Source organism: Dipteris shenzhenensis, chromosome 32, assembly GCF_047967505.1.
Source record: "Dipteris shenzhenensis isolate YYH24624 ecotype China chromosome 32, Dip_SZ_1.0, whole genome shotgun sequence".
Classification (NCBI taxonomy): domain Eukaryota; kingdom Viridiplantae; phylum Streptophyta; class Polypodiopsida; order Gleicheniales; family Dipteridaceae; genus Dipteris; species Dipteris shenzhenensis.
This window is the reverse complement of record NC_141627.1, coordinates 31,040,151-31,061,449: the sequence shown is the minus strand read 5'-3', so window position 1 is coordinate 31,061,449 and position 21,299 is coordinate 31,040,151. Positions and strand designations below refer to the sequence as shown.

Sequence of the window (21,299 nt, the reverse complement as noted above, 5' to 3'; positions counted from 1 at the left end):
AAGCTAAGTGCTAAACCTTGATCTCATCAATTGGTGTCATCAAATGTAACAAGTTTTTTTTTTGCAATGACCAAGGCTTGGATCTTTCATTCATAAGAAGTCATTGTATGTAGCCATTGAAATATTTGAAATGTACTACATATATTTCTATTTCAAAATGTACATTGTTTTTGTCACAAATACACATAAACATAACTAAGGCATTCTAAAATGACAGTGTTCTCACAATTCAACCTTACTTCTATCTTGTAAAATATACAATGCCATATAGGCTATCCTTCCAATGGTTTGCCAACTTTGCTTGGAATTTTTCTTTTGACTTTGATTGGAGACCTTTTTTTCTTGAGCTGAGGAGCAACTGAACTCTTCTCATCTTGTGCAAGAGTGGTTGTGCTCGCAGTTTGCTCTTCAACTAATTTGTCGAAAAGGGCCACCAAAGAAGGCTCTTGATTCCTAATGAGCTTATGCTTGGGAGGTAGCAAGCTAAGGGTGTCCACTTCCAGACCACTTGCGGGGGAGTGTGACACCCCCTCGAGTAAAAATACAAAGGTTTTGCTTTGGTGTGAAATACCTTGATCAAGGTATCATTTTCAATGAAATTGGCACATGCGGACAACCGAACCAAGCAAATACCTCAATCGAGGTCTTCCATTTTAATCCACCAAACTGAGCCTATACCTCGATCGAGGTATTGTGGCAAGACAACTATACCTTGATCGAGGTATCGTGGCAAGTCCACATACCTCGATCAAGGTATCATGGATAGATGACATGGGTTGTGTCGAATACCACGATTGAGGTATGTAGCATTCAACATGGCAGCTAACATACCTCGATTGAGGTACCATGGCAAGTCCACATACCTCGATCATGGTATGCTTGATCGATGACATGGCGGCATCTCAAATACCATGATCGAGGTATGTGGCATCCGACATGTTATTCCGCGTACTGTGCTGTAGCTGACATACCTTGATCGAGGTATCGTGGCATGTCCATACCTCGATTGTGGTATGCTGGACCGATGGGTATGTGGCATGTCAAATACCATGATTGAGATATGTTGCATGTGATATATTGCGATCGATGTATGTGGCATCGTACATGGTATGCTAGACCGATGGGCATGTCAAATGCCACGATCAAGGTATGTCGCATGTCATATACCACGATTGAGGTATGTGGCATTGCAAGTGGTATGATGAACCGATGAGATATGTGGCATGTCAAATACCACGATCGGGGTACGTGGCATCGGTATACCTCGATTGTGGTATTGAAACCCTAAATTTTTGTATATAAAGAGAGGGACCCCCTCATTCTTCAAAACTCGATCGAGCTCCTTCTCATCGAAATCGACGGAATTGCTGGAGCGACGGAGAAGGACCGACGAAGATCGATGGAGGACGACGGGGTGATGGAGATGGACAGAGCGGGAGATTCCATGTAAGGTTTTTTAAGTGTAGCTTTTTTTTTTTGCAAAAATCTATTTAAATTTTAGTTTATAGGAATATCTAATTTATTTATAATATATTTGAAAATTTAAAATGCATTTTAAAGTTTTTTTAATTATTTTTTTAATTACTTAAGTTTTTATTTAAATGTCAAAACGTATATATTTTGTTTTTTAAAATCATCTATTAAAAAAAAGAGAGATTAAAGTAGTTTTTATGTTATTTTTTAAATTAGTGAAGTTTTTATTTAAATATAAAAACGTTTAAATTTTATTTTTAGAAATCATCTATTAGAAAAAAGAAAAAACAAGACTTTAAAGTAGTTTTTATCTTATTTTTACAGTCAGTGATTTTTCAAATTAAATGTCAAAACGTATATATTTTGTATTTTAAAATCATCTTTAAAAAAAAAAGAGATTAAAGTAGTTTTTATGTTATTTTTTAAATTAGTGAATTTTTTACTTAAATATAAAAACGTTTCAATTTTATTTTTAAAAATCATCTTTAAAAAAAAAGAAAATAAAAGTTTAAAGTAGCTTTTATATTATTTAAGTCAGTGAAGTTTTTATTTAAATATCAAAACGGATATATTTTGTTTTTTAAAACCATATATTAAAAAAAAAGAGATTAAAGTAGTTTTTATGTTATTTTTTAAATTAGTGAAGTTTTTAATTAAATATAAAATCTTTTAAATTTTATTTTTAGAAATCATCTATTAAAAAAAAGAAAATAAGAGTTTAAAGTAGCTTTTATATTATTTTTCAAGTTAATGAAGTTTCTATTCAAATGTCTAAATGTATATATTTTGTTTTTTAAGATCATCTATTTCGTTTATTTTAAAAAAGAGATTAAAGTAGTTTTATATTATTTTTCAAATTAGGGAAGTGTAGCATCTTTAACACAAAGTTTGAAATTTCTTTGAAAATGAAATAAGACCAAGGATGTACATCTAAATCCCTTTTTCAATAACACCGTTAAATAACTATTGTGTGCGCATCTTCCATTGAAGAGTGGAGCAACTTAGAGCATGTAGGGAGTGCATGTGTTGCATTTGCAACATAGCATCGTTGTAGGCATAGCCACACATTTGGCCCATCTACCGTTAGGTGCATAGGATGATCCCAACGACATCCTACCTCATCAAGGAGTACGTGACTAAGTGTAATCAATCAAATAAATAGGATGATTTGAACAACACATTCGCCTACACATCATTTTCAAATCATATGGTGTGAGAGGTTAATGCAAGGAGAGGGTAGATCATGTGGCTAGCAATCCCTTTAGGTGGCACATGAAACTATAGAAATAGGAAACTAGGGAAGGTTGTAGATCTATGTATGGCTATAGTTACATAGACAAATACAAAGACTTATGTGATTCCATGAAAGCTTGTCATGAGCTTTTGCAAAAATTCAATCAAAATTGGCTAGCTAAAAGTTTTCATTACCCAAATAGATTATTAAGTCCCATTGAATAGAATATTAACTTTCATTACCCAAATAGAATATTAATTTCCATGTGTTTTCTTGTGCATGCGCCAGCCAACGCGCAGGTTCTGGCACCACTGTTCATATGCAAATAGCGATTTTGAGAGCTGAGATGAGGGCACTGCAGGATGCTGGGGCACCCCCTCACTTGGTCGCGAGTCTCGATTCAATCATTGATGCTTTAAGTCAATTAGACATAGTTGAGGATGTTTTGGATACCTTTCAGGCACAGGCTGAGGCAGAGATCGGTGGTCATGGCTTGGATTGGACAACCATTCAAGAGTTGTTTGAGCATGAGTTACCTCACAGGCAGGCCTTAGAGGATATGTTTTGGGATGGTCACACTGAGGCGATGCGACCACGATCAAGGCAGTCCTTTTATATTTTACGTTGTAGGCACCCCGTCATAGCAGTGCACATTTATCCGAGATATCTCGCTGTGAATGGTGGTCGATTGCCTCACAATCGTCAGAAAGCTAGGTCATTTGCCATGCAGCTATGCATCGAGTTTGTGCTTGGTCATCGAGACATGGTAGGATGGGGCGTCAGGAGCATCAAACTACAGGTGTTCGGCATTGACGCGAGGCACCAGAGCTGCACACTATCTCTGCATTAGCCTTGCAAGCTGTTGGAGGATGGATTAGGGGGGATGTTCATTCAATGGCCTCATCCTTGCACGACATGGTCTCTGCCCTATCAAGATCACTTTCAATTCCACCTCCCACATCTATGGAGCCTCCCACATCTACACCACCTCCCACATCTACATCGCCTCAGCATGAGTTGGATACTCAAGATGCACGGATTGCAGAGTTGGAGGCATTCTCTCTCTCTCTCTCTCTCTGTCTCTCTATCTCGATCTCTCTCTTGTGCTATGAACTTTATCATTTTCAATATCATATTGAATTTTGTTTATTTCAATGATTGCAATTATTACACTAATATTGTCACTAATTTTTGTAGATTGTAGATTAAGAAAAAAATGCCAATGTTTAGCATGGAATGGTGCTCAATGGTAGTAACATGTGTCAAACATTAATACATGATTATGTACGATTGGTCCAAAATCATATAATACATATATAATTTTTCATAGGCAGTCACTAGTAGTGGGTGCATAAAAAAATGTATGCATTATACCTTCTACGTGGCACATACCAAATAAGTTGGAGACCAAATTTTGCATGGATGTATGTTTAGGGTAGCCTAAGAGCTGTGCAAAGTTTCATGCACAACAGATAAGTCCACCGGTGTATTTGGTTAGTACGTTTGCCATTTTTCATACGTAGTCACTAGTAGGGAGTGCATGCAAAAATGTATGCATTATACCTTCCACGTGGCACATATGAAATTGATTGGCAACTGAATCTTGCATGGATGTATGTCTAGGGAAGCCTAAGAGCCGTGTAAAGTTTCATCCCCAACAGATAAGTCCACATGCGTATTTGGTTAGTACGTGCGCGCCATTTATAATACGTAGTCATCACTAGTAGTGAGTGCATGCAAAAATGTACACATTATACCTTCCACGTGGCACATACCAAATCAGTTGGAGAACAAATCTTGCATGGATGTAGGTCTAGGGAAGCCTAAGAGCCATGCAAAGTTTCATCCCCAACAAATAAGTCATTTTTAATATGTAGTCATCACTAGTAGTGAGTGCATGCAAAAATGTACGCATTATACTTTCCACGTGGCACATACCAAATTAGTTTGAGACCAAATCTTGCATGGATGTAGGTCTAGGGTAGCCTAAGAGCCGTGCAAAGTTTCATCCCCAATAGATAAGTCCACATGCGTATTTGGTTAGCATGTGCACCATTTTTCATACATAGTCTCTGGTAGGGAGTGCTTGCAGAAATGTATGCATTATACCTTCCACGTGGCACATACCAAATCATTTGGAGACCAAATCTTGCATGGATGTAGGTCTAGGGTAGCCTAAGAGCCATGCAAAGTTTCATCCCCAACAGATAAGTCCACATGCATATTTGGTTAGTACGTGCACGAATTTTCTTAGTCACATTTTAAAAATGTCCTAAAACATAAAACACTTGATTACAACATAACTACTAATAAACAATTTTTTGTTTTACGGAAACAACAAATCCCATTGAGAAGACAACGGACATCATGTATAAAATAGAATCTAATACAATGATGTGTATGAACGTGTATAAAACCATCATAGTGAAATACAAAATATGAGTCCATGAAAATTACAATGGTACGGTCACACAGTGAGCCTATACATATCGAATACAAAAATATGTAATCAACTAGTGATACCTAATAAAAATCTATTTGATCAACTGATGATCCCAAAAATATGATATGTAATGTGCTACTCCTCACGATTGGCTCTCATGCCAATAGTTGCAAGTATGCTCTCATGATCCTCCACTACAAGGCGCCATCATGGAGTGGAAGTCGCCTTGCGAGTGCGAACACGACTCAAGTAATCTTGATCGCAACAATAAGATGAGAATACATGTATGCCTCCTGATTCACCATGTACTCCTGGAACTCAATATAATGACCACGCCTCTGTATCTGCTGAAAATAGTGGCCACCTACGACCATGTTATGAGCATCGAAGTGCATCCCATGCCCATCCACTGTATCCTCATTTAGCACACTCTTCACCATAGAGCATCGCAACAAGTAATAATCCACACCCTCCTCGTTGCCCTCCAAAGCAATGACCATGAAGATATCACCAATACGCAACTGAATCCTACATCCTGATCATCATGTACCTCCTCCCAAGGCTAGAAGGGAGAAAGCACTCACCGTGCCCATGGATCGGCCCATGGTATCATGGAGCACCCTCCCCAATCATCATCAATGCATGCGGAGCAAAAACATACAAACTGTCAAGAAAAGATTGTGGGGTGAAACTCACCTATGCTCTTGATGGAATGGAAATCAAGAGTGTCAAACACTGAATGACAATCAAAGGGCCTAGACCGCGATTAAGTCTCCCAATGTCCACGCACCAAAAATACCGGCTCACCATCCTATTGTCATGCGATTGAAACGAGGAGATAGCACTATTGGATAAGTGCTGGCTGCACCACCACACCACATCGTGTGCATCCTTGAAGCGATCGACACTGTGACGCAACTTGTATCGACGCAAAGCACGCTTCACACAAGCACCTGCACCATCGTGCTCTCCCTTATCGTGCCCTGTGTTGAAGTAGCACCATGTGATCGGAATGCCTGTCTCACGGTGCCATCTGCAGAACCAATAAAACTATCTAGTAGATTTGAATCGACCACCATAGCTGTCTGACTAGATCCAGTGCCGCTGCCATGTGACACCATGATCCCTCAAGAAACTATCATGCAAAGTGAAGAAGTGCTACACAAAATGGGCATCATGCGATCGATCATCACTAATGTAGAAGTGATACTCTTGCACAATGATGCGTGAGTCCATGATGCTATCAATGCCATCCACATGAGCCTATGCATGACGATAGCTAATGTGCATAAATATAGCAACCTGCAATATGTCATTGAAAAAAAATATGACTATTGAAATAATTCAATATAATGAGGCCATAAAAAAACCAATAACTCAATCACACGTCACCTGTTCGGAGAAATAATACTCCGATTGGATCTCATGCTGTGGTGCAAAGGTATAATTCTCTACAAAGTCCACCACTAAGACAACCACCCCTCTAGGAAATGTCCTCAAACATGCACAGAATTGACGATCCACTTCGTAGTGTGCGAGTGGCATATGTAGTAGTACAGCTTCCCTTGAAAATTATCAATGAATACAACATGTGGTGTCTCCTTCCCCACAAGCTGCAACCTCCTCGACTGTGCACCACCATCTAATGTCAGGGTACTATACTCATATTGCTACCAACGAACCATGTGCACATCACAAGTATCTAGTGCAACTCGTGGCACTCTAGCAAAGTCACCACACAAAGTACACCCGCCTTCCACACAATCAAGGGAGTGGAATAAAGCATCGCCATTTTGTGTACACAATATGGAATGAATGAAGTCATGAGGGCTAGTAGGAACCACTCCCCTATGGCAAGGGAATAGAATACATCATACATCAATCCAAAATCCACATGGCAGTGACAACAGCACGTGTCATGCTCCTGAGAGCATCACACAAACCATGGCCTGCATCGCTCAAATGACCTCTGCCCAATCCTGAACTCCGGGTGTGCCTCTATAAACTAAGTGTACAACTCAATTTGGGTACACTCCAAAAAACATGCACCATGCTCAATGTACACACCGCATGACACCCTCTTCCACAATGCCTTCTTGAACACCGAGGATGCTCTGCAATACTCCTCCCAAAATTGTTGTATGAAGGACCTAGTGGAATCATCCAACAATCGATCACTGCAAGGTGCACGACCACTCGAAGCCCAAAGAGCATCAGTCTCAATATCCTCTAGACTCTGCCTCCTAATCATGCATGCTCACAATGTGCGCGGTGCAATCTGAAGAAAACATGAACCGTTACGCTCATGGCTTGTCATATGAGGTCTACTAATGGCAGCCACAATAGCATGACGTGCTGCCAAGGCATCACTGGAGTTCCTATGCTTAATAGAAGCATAGGAACATCAAACATTGCTAAGGACCTCACTAGATACAACCCTATCTCTACATGCACCAAGACCAGCAAGCCTCCTACACTCTACCAAGTCAGGGTGATCAATCAGGGATGTGAGAAGAGCTGACTACGAAGCTAGCATAGGTCACTAAAAAAATATTGCACAATCTTGTTAGTACGATGACGGATAGTGGACTTCGGCAAGTCGCATCATGAAGCAACACTGCTGCTGCAAGGTGGGGCAAGGGGATCAATGGGAGATGGTAGGGTGGAGGGGGGAAGGGAGGCACCAAGGGGAAGGGGGGGAAGGGGAGGGGAGGGTGGAGGGGGAAGAGGTAGAGGTAGAGGTGGAGGGCAAAATGTAGGTGGCTAGGGGAAGGGCGGAGGCTGGAGGTAGGGGAACGAATGAGGATGTGGAGGGGGGACAATGGAGGTGGGGGTGGGGGTGGGGGTGTGGGTGAGGTGGAGTGGGATGTAGAGGTGGAGGTGGATCGGTGGTGGCATCACGAGCTCTAGCTCTAGAGGCTCTCTTGCACTCACGAGCCTTCTACTTGTGCTCCTCGTCAATGAGATTGGGGGGGGTTCCTACATCTTTCACGTCTACTAGCTCTATGGCTTTGAGAACCCATTCTCAATGAAAGTAGGATGGAAGGTGTGACAAAGTGATGGGGAGGCAAGAATGGCTAAGAATGGGTGAAATGAACCAAAACGTGGTGTCTTATAGAGAGCTTGAACTCATCCACTAGATTGCTCTTGATTATTATGGGTGGAGAAGGTGCTAAGATTGAAAATAATTGGCTACTAAAATTCCGTTTGACTTTGTTTTGAAACTAATTTTTGTGGTCTACACAAATAAGTTGATTTCAATCATATTATATATACATGGAATCCAATGTTAATTTTGAATATTTGCATCGTTTGATTTTATTTTAGTTTAATATTCACATAACATATGTGCCTATCTTGATTAATATTTTTGTTAATGCAATTTGAGAATAACCTATGTGATAAACCATGATAATTTGATTATTTTGCCACTTCCAAATATCTCCACATACCTCAATCGTGGTCATAAGCCATGACAATTTGATTATTTTGCCACTTTTGGATACCTCCAAATACCTCGATCGTGGTCATAAACCATGACAATTTGATTATTTTGCCACTTCCAAATACCTCCAAATACCTCGATCGTGGTCATAAACCTCGATCGTGGTATTCTATGCCTCATGCACTCGAATCACATGCATGTATAACTTACATGCAGATCGTCATCATAAACCTCGATCGTGGTATTCTATGCCTCACGCACTCAAATCACATGCATGTATAACTTACCATGCATGTTGATGATGTGGCTCACCATCCTCATGATGTGTATACATGTGGTTGATGTGGCACCATGCATGGTGATGATGTGGCAATATGGTGTGGAAGATATGAGGCTCATCCATGACATGGAAATGTGATGTGCCATGATGAGTTGGCATTCATGAGGTGGTAGATTGGCATGGCAAATTGAGGTGGAGGGATTGGTGATGTGGCAATGTTGACAAGGTATGCCAAGGTGGCAAGGTGTGATGACATGGCTCCAAGAGTTCCTATGATGTGGAATGATGAGGTGGCACATGTGGCTGATGTGGCAGCATGTATGGCAATCTAACGTAACATGGCAACGAGTGATGTCACATCTCCTTGATGACATGGCACCATGTGGTCTAACAATGTGGCATGGTGGCAAGGCAAAAATAGATGACTCAGCCCTCCACATGGGTAGCATGCACACTCCAAAGGCTTACCACTAAGGTCGGTGATGCTCCTAGCCTACCTCACCAAGCCTAATACCAAGTCGGCTTGGGTGGCCCTTTTTCCCCCACAAAAGGGAGATTTCACTCTTGGAGGCCATATTGTATGTTTCCCTTACTCAAATTTAATCAAAATTTTTTCCTCTTATTCATCATGCAGAGGACTAAAAATATTGACATTTTTGAAATGTTTGGTCATGTTTGAGAGTTACTAGATTTATTTTTAATATTCTTTGTTGATCCTCTAAGGAGTGAAAGTAAAAATTAAACTTCAATCTTCCTAAATCTAACTGTTGGATTTGGGATTTGATGATTGAACCACACACCCTTATGTGCCTACTAACCTTCCATCGAATTGGATTTGCTTAATTATTCAAAATAATAAAAAAATGTGGTGTGCTACTAAAGTGCATGTATTTAATGACTTTATTTATTATAAATAATTATTTATAATTAGATAAATCATTCAAATAATTACCAATAAATCAAGTTAGGCTCTACATAATGTAAAGAGACCAGCTACAAAGTTTCAATAACATTTAATCTAAAATGAGTGAGAAATGTAGAATTTAATATGGCACTCTCTGTTCGTGACAAAGGTGTGACCGCCTTGGAACCATGTCGTGTGACACACAGAAATTTTTTGTGTGTGCATCGAATTTTTGATCAAACTATACCATTTTGTGCACAATAGCATGTGTGATGTTGTTTCTGAAGACTTCAAAGACTAGATCCATAGGGAATTAGGTGAGATTTGCATTTTTGTGTGCTAAAAAGCTTGTTTTTCCACCTCCTAAGGATTGGGGAGTGAACAAAAAGTGGACACCCTTAGCTTGCTACTTCCCACTGTCCATAAGCTTCCAAGGAGAGGGATTCCTTTACACCACAAGCTAGTGCCCAGTCAGTACATGTCAAAAAGTAAACAGCTCTTGAGCCTTGCTTTCCAGCATAACACCCAAAAACAAGTAAAGCAGACCACATCTCTATCAGTATGATCTTATCTATTTGCCACGATATAGGATGACCATCCAAAAACTTTTGAGAAACACTTGAAAAAATAAGTAAGAGCAACCCCATCATTGGTAACTGATTTGCTAAAAATCAGTATCCTTCCAAATAGATAGGCCTTTAATATAATGAGAAAGGCTTGATAGTTTACCAAGCTCAGGAATTCTACTTCCAGCCACCCTTAGGAGGAATGTGTCATCTTCAACGAACAACTGCCATATGTAAAACACACTTCGATTTAAAACAAACCATAAAATTGCATATCTAAACTCCAAATGCAAGAAAGGTAGGTTCCTTACCTCAATATTCTCATCTTTCTCTAGTATATCATCTTTAAACAAGGAGATACCCATCTCCTCCTTCCCCTTGGAGCTGTCATTGATATCCAAGCTTGCTGTGAGGTTCATTTGTGCTTGAGTTTCCTAGAAGATTGTCTCATCCATCTCTTCATACATTTTGGCTTGCTCAAAATAGATGGACAATGCTTCCGAAGCATCGAATTTTCCTCCAGCTTTAACAAACAATTGTCCTCAATCCTTACTTCCTTGTAAACCCTACAAGATTGTGCAATAAGGACAATTGCATAATCCTCTCTCAAATTAAATAGGCATTGTATGTCATACAATAAGACATACTCTTTTCCCTCAATATTGAATGAGGGAAGAATGGGCACAATGAGGTCAAAGCTCTTAGCCTCAACGTCATCCACTATGACAGCATCTCTTAGGGTCTCATTTTTTAAGGCCACTAGGTCTAATGCTGTAACTACAAGCTCTTCCTCTATCGGGTTGATCTTCTCTTCCACTTCTAGTAGATCAAACTTTTCCTATGTTTCTTCTTCCTCATTGCTATCTTGTGTATAGTGCATACTCCCTTGTGGTAGTCTTCAAAAATGTCAAACACCTTGTGCATTTGATACCTCATTCTATCATTTGCAGCAATGTCTTTGACATGTACAAAAGTCTTGTTGTTGATAACTTTTGATCCTTTAATTGTAAGCTTGTGGAAGGATTCATACATCTCTCCAATAAGATCCTTGTGATGTGTCAGAAGAGACTGCAAATCCAACTCCTTATTGAACATATCATGGTATTTGTGATAGAACAGTTGGCACTCTGACTTTTGTAGGAATTCAAAGAGTTGCAGTTGGGGTGACTTCTTTTCCTCCTCCTTTCCCTTACCAGCTGATTGTCCACCTTTGTCTGAACCCTTGTCACTAGGCTTTCTTCTCTTCACTGCATCATAACAAATCAAAAAATGAGTCTTGCACATATAGCTAAAAAGAAACAAAAGCACTCATAGAGAAATTCTTACCAGAAGATTCTTCCTCCTTTACAGCATAAGCTAAGAGGTAAATGGTCTTCCTGACAGGTCTTGGTGCATCGCCTGCATTACCTAGATGGTTAGCTCCTCCTCTTTGAAACTTTACAGAAAAGTGTGATATGATTGTCTTTATAATCAAATAGACTGAAATCGCATTTTCTAGCAAAAAGTCCTATTGATGCAAAAACATCATGTCCAGAGAAAATTTGGGTGAATCTGCAAGATAGTTATCTTGATCATTCAAAAGATGAAGCAGATGACTACTAGTTGAATTAGATAGATGAAGAAGATAATTGGAAAAGTAGATCAAGACTATGGTGTATTTAAGTACCCGTATCCTTTCTCTCCATGGATTTTGCACAAGTATAGGTAGGTGGGGATGATGGTGGGAAAAAAGCAAGGTCTAAAGTATTGTCCAGATGAAGATGAGGAAGAAGATGAATATTCAAAACTATTGAATGGATGGAGAAAAGTGAAGATAAGAGGAGATGGCAGAGATATCTATTCAAGTCATACTTGTCAGTCACACATGCCAAAACTGGTCTTCAAGGTACTATATTTAGAGTATCTAGTAATTGCATGCACCTATTTTTAGACCAAGCTACCAGAATTAATCATTCCTGTTGTCATCTCCATCTCTAGTTTCATCTTCCTCCCTACAGGCTCGTGATAGACAACCTCAATAGCTCTATTACCTTGACCCAATACAGCTCCAGGTCCTTCCCCCAGACCCACTACAACTCTATCTCAACCCATCAAGCTGACACCCCATCAAACTGTTATCCACTCTAACCCACTACAGCTCAAGATACATCAAGCTGACAATGGTCATCAAGTTGGCACCCATCAAGCTCTTCTCAAGCTAATACATACTAATAAGGTTAGTACCTTTTGCTAGAAAAGGTGATATTCATGTTTCTTCAAGAAAACTACTCCAAATTGTGTTTTTTATCTAATTCTTGCACACCTAGCATATTTTGCTAATAAACACGATATAGTGTGTTTTAATGAAAAAGAGCCTCAAATCGCATTTTTTGGCAAAAAAAGTTATTCTCCATGTGCTATGTCACTGGCACCTAAGGAAAGGTGAGACCTACACAACCACAAATTAAGAAAACAATACTACCCACAAATATAGCAAATTCCTAAGTGGTATATATGAGTACCTAGATTTGTTCTATGGCTAGCCCTAGTGACTTGTTTGTGGCTCTTGCATAGGTGCAATAAGGGGGGGGGGTTGTTGGGGGGATGATGGGAGTAAGGGGGGGAGGGGGGGATGATGGGAGTCAGGGGGGGGGGGATGATGGCAGTGATGCAAGGTAAGGATGTGGTGGAGGGATGGAGAGTGTAGATTAAACTACTAGAGGGATGGAGAAAAGTGTAGATAAGGGGAAAGGGCATAGTTTTCAATGTATGACGCATCTGTTTTGTCAGCCACACATGTGGAAAACGGTCTTCTAGGTACTTGTGCATTTAATTCCCCATGATTGCTTGCACATATTTTGAGACAAAACCGCCTCTATGTAGAGTTACCCTTCATTTCATCCCTATCTCTAGTTTCAGTTGCCTCCAACCTCACTGTCTCACCAGCTCCAGCTCCAACCTCACTACCTCACCAGCTCCAGCTCCACCCTCACTACCTCACCACCTCCATCACAGAGTCCCATTGCAGCTCCAACTTCAACCTCACCAGCTCCACCAGCCATTGCAGCTCCCAGCCACAACCACCCCAGCTCCATCTCACACCTCTCTAGCTCTAGTTCCAAATCTACACATAAGCCCAGGTAAGCAATATGTCTCCTATCATTGGTTTATCTTGTTGTTAAGGTGAAATGACCATTCCATAGCTTTCTCAAGACACTCCTTGAAATGTTTTTTTGAGCACATATCTTATCTGTAATCTAGGGTTTAGGAGGATGGTGGAGTACAACCGATTGATTAGATTGGGCTTAAGCAAAATTTGCTCAAAAATGCAATTTGAGCTCTTTCTTTGTTTTTCTCTTCCATACCACGTTTTCTAGCAAAAAGTCCTTCCTCTTGATGCAAAAACATCATGTCCAGACAAGTTCACGTAAATGCCTAATAGCTACTGATGCAGTAGAATTAGATAGATCAAGACTATAGCTTTTGCACAAGTATAGGTAGGTGGGGCGAATGATGGGAGAAAACACATGCCGAAATTGGTCTTCAAGGTACTATATTTAGACTATCTAGTGATTGCATGCACCTATTTTTAAACCAGGCTTTTTAGAGTATCATTCATTTTGTCCTCCCTACAAGCTTGTGCACACCTAGCATGTTTTGCTAATAAACGCGATATAGGGTAAAGAGCCTCAAATCGCGTTTTCTAGAAAAAACTATTATCCTCTATGGACCAAGTATTGGCACTGAAGAAAAGATGAGGTCTACACAATCACAGATCAAGAAAACACTACTACAAACAAATATTGCAGATTCCTAAGTGGTAGAATGAGTATTGCTATGGCTCTTGCATAGGTGCAGTAAGGGTGGGGGGGGGGGGTTGGGGTTGGGGGGATGATGGGAGTAAGGGGGGGGGGATGATGATTTGGGGGGGGTGGGGGGGGATGATGATGGCAGTGATGCAAATCAAAACTACTAGAGGGATGGAGGAAACTGTAGATAAGAACTGCTAGAGAGATGGATAAAGTGTAGATAAGAGGAAAGGGCATGGTTTCCAATGAATGTCACATCTGTCTTGTCAGCCACACGTGTGGAAAATGATCTAGTTTCTTGTGCATTTATTTTCTCATCATTGTTTGCACAGATTTTGAGACAAAACCCCCTCTAAGTAGAGATACCCTTCATTTCATCCCTATCTCTAGTTTCAGTTGCCTCCAACCTCACCACCTCCAACTCCACAACCTCACTACCTCACTAGCTCTAGCTCTAGCTCTAGCCAACCTCTGCAACTCCACCCAACCTCCCTCACCAGCTCCACCACCCATTGCAGCTCCAGCCACAACCTCCCCAGGTCCATCTCACACCTCCCCACCTCTAGCTCCAGCTATACACACAAGCCCAAGTAAGCAATCTATCACAAGTCATTGGTTTTTCCTATTAGTAAGGTAAAATGACCATTCCATAGCTTTCTCTCAAAGGCAATCTATGAGCTATTTTTCTGAGTACATCTCATTTGCATTGTAGGGTTTAGGAATGATGGTGGAGTCCAAATTGATTGATTAGAGTAGGCTTCAGTGTATTTGCTCAAAAGTGCCATTTGAGCTTGTTCTTTGTTTTTCTCCTCTATATCGCGTTTACTAGAAAACTTTTAGCATGTTGGGTGTTCCAAGAATGTCCAAAAACATTTGCTGTTGAAAAACATGATTTCAACCTTTTCTCTATCTTTTTACACCATATCGCGTTTTCAAGCAAACTCTTAGATTGCTGATTTCCTTGTGATATTTGGGTTTTCTTCTAGGAGAAGAGTACAATATACTATGGCAAGAACCAAAGCAATAGCCAGAAGGAAAGGAAAAGGACCTGACATTGCAGGGGCTACCACATCTCCATCCAAGTCTAAATCTTGAAAGAAGGGAAAGCCTGTGCACATGCTAGCAAGGAACATAAAGAAAAGAGTGAGCCAAAGCAGATCTATCATGATGGAGATCAAGAAGGCTCAAAAAGCCATAGGATATGCAGTACCCAAGGCACCATTCCAGAGGCTAGTCAGGGCAGTATGCATGAATTGGCATGTGGAATTTAGATGGCAAAGGACTGCACTACTTGCTCTCCCCAAGAAGTTGTTGAAGAGTGGCTCATAGGGTTTTTCATGGACACCATGATGGTAGTAGCACATGCACACAAGGTCACCATCATGAAGAAAGACATCCAAACACTTGTCAGGGTCAGATATAGATATGGCAAGATCCTTAATGCAGAGGATTTGGATGATCTCAAAGTGAGAGATATCTTGTTGATACCTCCATCCATGAAACCTAAAGATGATGGATTCAAGGTGTTGGAGGTGTTTCACCAACTTCATACCAGAGGCAAGGTTGCCTATGAAGAGTCCCTCATGGAAAGAGTCAAAGAAATAGTGTCTGTCTTGCAATCCCAGACATTAGTGAGGATGGTGCAAATTGTTCACGATCATTAATTTATGTGAAGTCAAATGATGTTGGATCAAGCTTATATAGTGTACCCTTCCCCTTCATTTCACCACATTGCAAGCAACTCATTCCTTACCCGCAATCCCTTTAACGCCTTCATCCACAATGTCAACATGCTCAAAACTCATGGAAGGATCCTTGAGTACAAACAAGTTAACATTATATGACCTCTTCCCACATGTGCATGCATCATCTCTTCTCCTTTTCCATGCTCTTATCTGCTTTCTCACATGGTATCAAACATACAATACAAATCCTAGGGCCTGAAATTGATCCACCATACTCCTCGAAATGCCTCAATTTAGATTCAAAATCACTGTCCGATTCATCTAATTCTTCTTTGGAATCTTCTTTGGATCCCACTTTGGATTTCTTATTTTTCTTCTTAATTGCGCATATGCATCTTTTAGCTCTTTTAGCTACATCAACAAGGGTATTGAACCCATTTGCACCTGCTGGTAGTAGGAGTGGACCACCAACCAAACTGCAGAATTTTGGTTTTAGTCCCTTGCAAAAATATTTCACCATCATTTTAGTGGTCAATCTTTCTGCTACGTCCAATCATGCATTCAGGTTCAAAAACTGGTTGATGTAGTCCTCTACAAATAGTTTCATTTTCTTCAGTGGCCTTAACTTTCTTTTGACATCATAGGGCTTTTCTATTTTCAAAACCTCTCCAAAAATTTTGTCTTTAATTCATTGTAAGTGGCAAATTTTTCCACTTCACACGGGCTAAACCGTTGCATACCTTTTCCAGCTAGTTGCCTGTGAACTATTGTAATTTTTTTGGATCCCCAAACAAAGTGTCAAAACTACTAGCTCACCATTGAGTTTTGAATTGCGCAACATGACTATATGTATCTTCTTTATCTTTACCATAAAACTCCAAAATTTTTCATTTCAAACTCGCCACCTATGGGTGTGCCATTACGTGAATTGGTGTGTTTGGCTTGTGTGCTGGTGGACTTATGGACGATGATGGTGGTGGTACATTTGTATTCAATGGTAGTAAAGTATGAAAAGCTTGATTCTCTTCATCTTGGTCGGATTTTGCATCTAGATTTGATTTACTTTCTTCCTTGGATCTCTCTAAATTTGCTTCTTTCTATTTATATCTGTTGTCCAAATTTGCTTCTTTTTGTTTGAATCTTTTGTCTGAATTTGCTTCTTTGTGACGTAGGCAATCGTGCCAAATATGCAAAGGGTGGCATAATTTTGTGGTTTATTGTGCCATAGATTGTACAATATTGCACCAATAATACCATGGTAGACTCGATTATGGATGTAGCATGCAGTTGCATGGCTATTTCCTAGTAGGAGTGAGGAACACTTGCAACCTTCTGCATACCCTTGCATGTGTTCATGAACGATAAATTCTTGCATTTTGCGATTGCGGCATATCAAGAACATTGAGATGTTGGTGGATTCCATGCTCAAGGAAGTATATACCAAATTGGTGGCTCATATCTTTGTCTAAATTTTGTTGTCTTACTTCAGAGTCTTCGTTTGAGTATTCTTTGTCTGAATATGCTTTTTCTTTGAAAACTTCATCCTATTATTATTCTCTATTATTGTTGTTTGCAACGATGTCTTCTATTGCTTGTTCAAAATATGTCGCTAACTCATCCCTAGGGTCTTCAAGATCCAGAAGATCTGGTGGCATTTTGTCTACATCCCCTTCATTTGTTTGAAGGAGATCAAATGGTAGTCGACAATTGATTCTTGTTGGATTAGATTGGTTTTCTCCAAGAATGCTATAAATCGTGGGATCTCCCCTTGATTCATCCTCCAATCATTTTACCTCATTTTATTTTGGTGTTGCCGTGTTGATCGCTGCTTCTTGACTTGTTAAATTTGTTAGTGCTATTTTAGCACTAGCTTTTACTTTTGCATCTTGATGTCTTCGAAGTCTGAGTTGCAAACGCATACGTTGAGATATGTAGTTATCGTCTTAGCTATTTGTAGACATTCATTCTTTTGTATATGCATTGCCATGCCAAGAGTGTTATTGTACTCGATTCAAAGGAATATGAATTTGACTTGAGTTGAAACTCATTCGATACTATCGGAGCCCGCTATCTTCTACAAACATCGGATTGAGGTGATATCATCTCCTGGACTAAGTTTTCTACTCTACAATCCTGAATGTGGTATGATGATGACTGCATTGTCGCCTTGATGCATTGCAAATCTTCATGGCTCATATGCCACTAATCTTTCTCTTTGATTACCAAATAGGTTGATGGGTATTCGAACCCACAAGATTGCCAGTGTGAACAAAATACAAACCTCCATCCTTTGGGGGTTTGATAACAGGGGACTAAACTAACTGTACATTGCTAAAGGAGAGGATTGAGATTTACAAGTTATTCAAGATATTATTACCACAAAATAGAATATACTTCTCTCTCATTAGTCAAAGGGAAAGAAGGAGATAGATATAACATTGCACTTAGAAAAGCAGTAATGGGGAAACATAATGTGCAGGATAGATAACAGTTGGAATTGCAGGATAGAACATCACATTGCATATTCGGGTTTGGGTCAACGTTTACTTGGGTGTAGCCAATCACCAAACTATGTTTGGGGTTATGCAATAATATATGGCACTCATGGTGGAGTGTGCAAACCACACATGCACATCCTCAAACTAAAATCAGATGCCTTATATAGTGCAAAGTGTATGTGCAACAATCATTTTAGGCAAAGCCTCAGTAGAGAACCAGGTGTGGTAAGTTAAATCTCTCTCGCTTCCTCTGTACACAAGAATAACCAAGCATCTCATTCCGAAAAAAAAATCAAAAAAACATCCACTCTCTATAGTCACAATGCCTATCAGAATGTCCTTTTTTTAGTTCTCCTCCCTGTCCAAAAGCATCCTCGCATTTCGGACATCTTCGATGTTGCCTATCCAATAGCAACCACTCTAGTGATGTATGTGCTTTGCTACACAACGATACTTTATTCCGCAAGGCCCTTCTGCAGCCATCACCATAGTTCTACTCTTCATCCGAACTAGAAATGTATTGAACAGGTGCAACAATGCCACTGCGCTTGCCCAATCCCACATCACTACTCTCAGATAACTCTATCGGCAATTGTGTCACTGCTCCACTCAAACCAACGTCTGCAGTCATCTCCAACTGCCGCTTCCACATGAACATATTCAGTCATCGATTCATTAGCCATTGCAACGCATGAGACTTTGAGTGATCCACCACCTGTAGTTCCGGTCACTGCTCTATGGGTAGTACTTCATCTATCCATACACCTGGTGGCAATTGCTATTGCCATCGCTCCTGTGCCATCGCAAGTCTCTGAATCACCATTGGCTCATAGGAAGGGCGATCGGGTAAACCCAAAAAAGGTGTGTGCTTATGAAAATACTTTCCCAAAAACTTATCAGCCTCTTTCCACCAAGGAGGATGATGAGGTAAGGACAGACTAAAAGAATGGGTGCACAATTCCAACCACAGCCAAAGTGAATGCCTCTGTCGCTTCAATGCATCGATTCTTTTGTTGCTGCAGAGAACGGCTTCCACAATGCCTTCTGCCAGCTCATCATATTTGGCTTGCCAATCCTCTTTAATCTACATTGGCTCTGCAACCACTCCTTTCCCCTTATCCGTACCACCACCACCACTAGAAAAGTGCTAGACCCTTTCGGTCCAGAACTAGTTGGCACCTGCAAACCCTGTTGCTGACCAGAACTGCTGACCAGAACCCACAGGTCCAGCACTCGCATCTCCATCTGGCCTGGTTTGTCTGTGGTGCGAAATTAGCTCCTGACAGGTCTGCGGAACAACCACACTCCATTTGGCGACCTGCCTATCCCACTCCACTCTCACATCACCTTGTAAAGCTTCCAAGAGCGAGACCATCTGCTCCATGTTGCCACTCACGTTTCTTGAAAAAGCCCACAAATACTCCACCAATGCATCAGTCGTATGTCGGTGTAGCAACTCCTGCACTCGACACATACTCCGCATGCAGCTACTGCGTGGCCTTTGAATGTGCCTCTGCCACTTGAACTCTGGCTTCAAGGATTGACATCCGGTCCTCCAGTTGCCACACCTGCTCCTGTTGACCTCGCAGAGACTCATTTTTTGTGCACAACTGCGTGACTTCCTGGTCACCTTAGCAAAGTCTCAACCTGTACCAATCTCTGCGAAGCTATCCGCGTGAGCAAATTCAAACAAAGCTGCAGTTGGACATGCGTAGGCTACAACCAGAAATTGAACCCGATAGAAGATATTGGCGATACAACCATAGACTCCGAGATCGCCGTTAACACTTCTGCTGTCGACACTCTCACTACATCAGAGACCAGCACTGATGTTGTAGTAGTCACCGCAGTTGTTGTTGCAGCACTCTGTTGAAGCTGTGCCATCCACTACTGCATTAGAGAACCTCCCACCATCGGAGTACCACCTAAGATCCCTGCTATGGTAGACACTGGAGTCACCATCACCTATTCTACCACGACTGGTAATGCCATCAGCGTAGACATCACAATCTGCTTTGTCACCACCCCACTAGTGGAAACACCTCTCACAGCATCAGGATGTACCTGAGTTCAAGATGCAAGAGAAGACACCACCCCCTAGCTAAGGCGAGGCTTCTTCTGTCTTTGTTTCATAGCCATTGCACCAAAAGATCCCTTCGCTTCATCCTGTGCAGGCCCCTCGGGTGCCAGAGTGAGCACCACGACAGTCGTCCATCGAGGTGTTGCCGACTTCAAATGGATAGGAAACAAAATCTCCAAAACCTACCCATTCTTAGAATCGACTACCTACTTCTTATCAACATGAGTTACCACCCGTAAAGCCTTTGCCTGAACCCGCTCCTTAAGGATTCGCACCCATGGCACCGCCTTGTCCTCAACCACATCTATCAGTCTTTGAGTCCGAGGAGTGATGGTAGACGTCTTGGGCTGTAAGGACAATGACTCAAGAATCTAGCGATACAAATCCCTCATCTGAGCATCTGAACATCCACTCAACTTGTATTTGCCCCTGGTAGGAGCTCCAAATTTTGCCTCCATCATCATCGATGTACACATTGGTTACACGATCATCGCTATCCAGAGGCAAAAAGAGACATTGATGAATCAATTTCACAGTCAGCTCCCGATGCTTATCCAAAAACTCTACCACAATTCCTACCGCCAGCTGCTAGCAAAGTGCTAATGCAGACGAATGAACAACCACCCTCTACCAATCAATACTACTGAAACTATGAATCTATAGTCACGGAAGACGAGCATCAATGGACTGAGAATCTATGTACACCAATGGAAGAAGAGGAAGAAATTGAGCATGAGCCATCCCCATGGCAAGGTGAAGGAGAATAAACAAGATAACTGTGAACACTGATGAGAGCTGGAAGACAAATGCACTCAAGAGAACTGCAAGAGTGATGACGAGCAAGTAGCAAGCAACTAAGACATGCAAACAATGGAGCAAGAGTTGGAATTCAGACTGCCAATA

General features: G+C 40.9%; 1 pseudogene; it reads right to left on the bottom strand.

Moving 5' to 3' along the window:
- LOC147880600 (GDSL esterase/lipase At5g03820-like) overlaps positions 1-19,790 on the bottom strand; it is a 36,706-nt pseudogene extending 16,916 nt beyond the window's left edge.
- Positions 19,791-21,299: the final 1,509 nt, after the last annotated feature.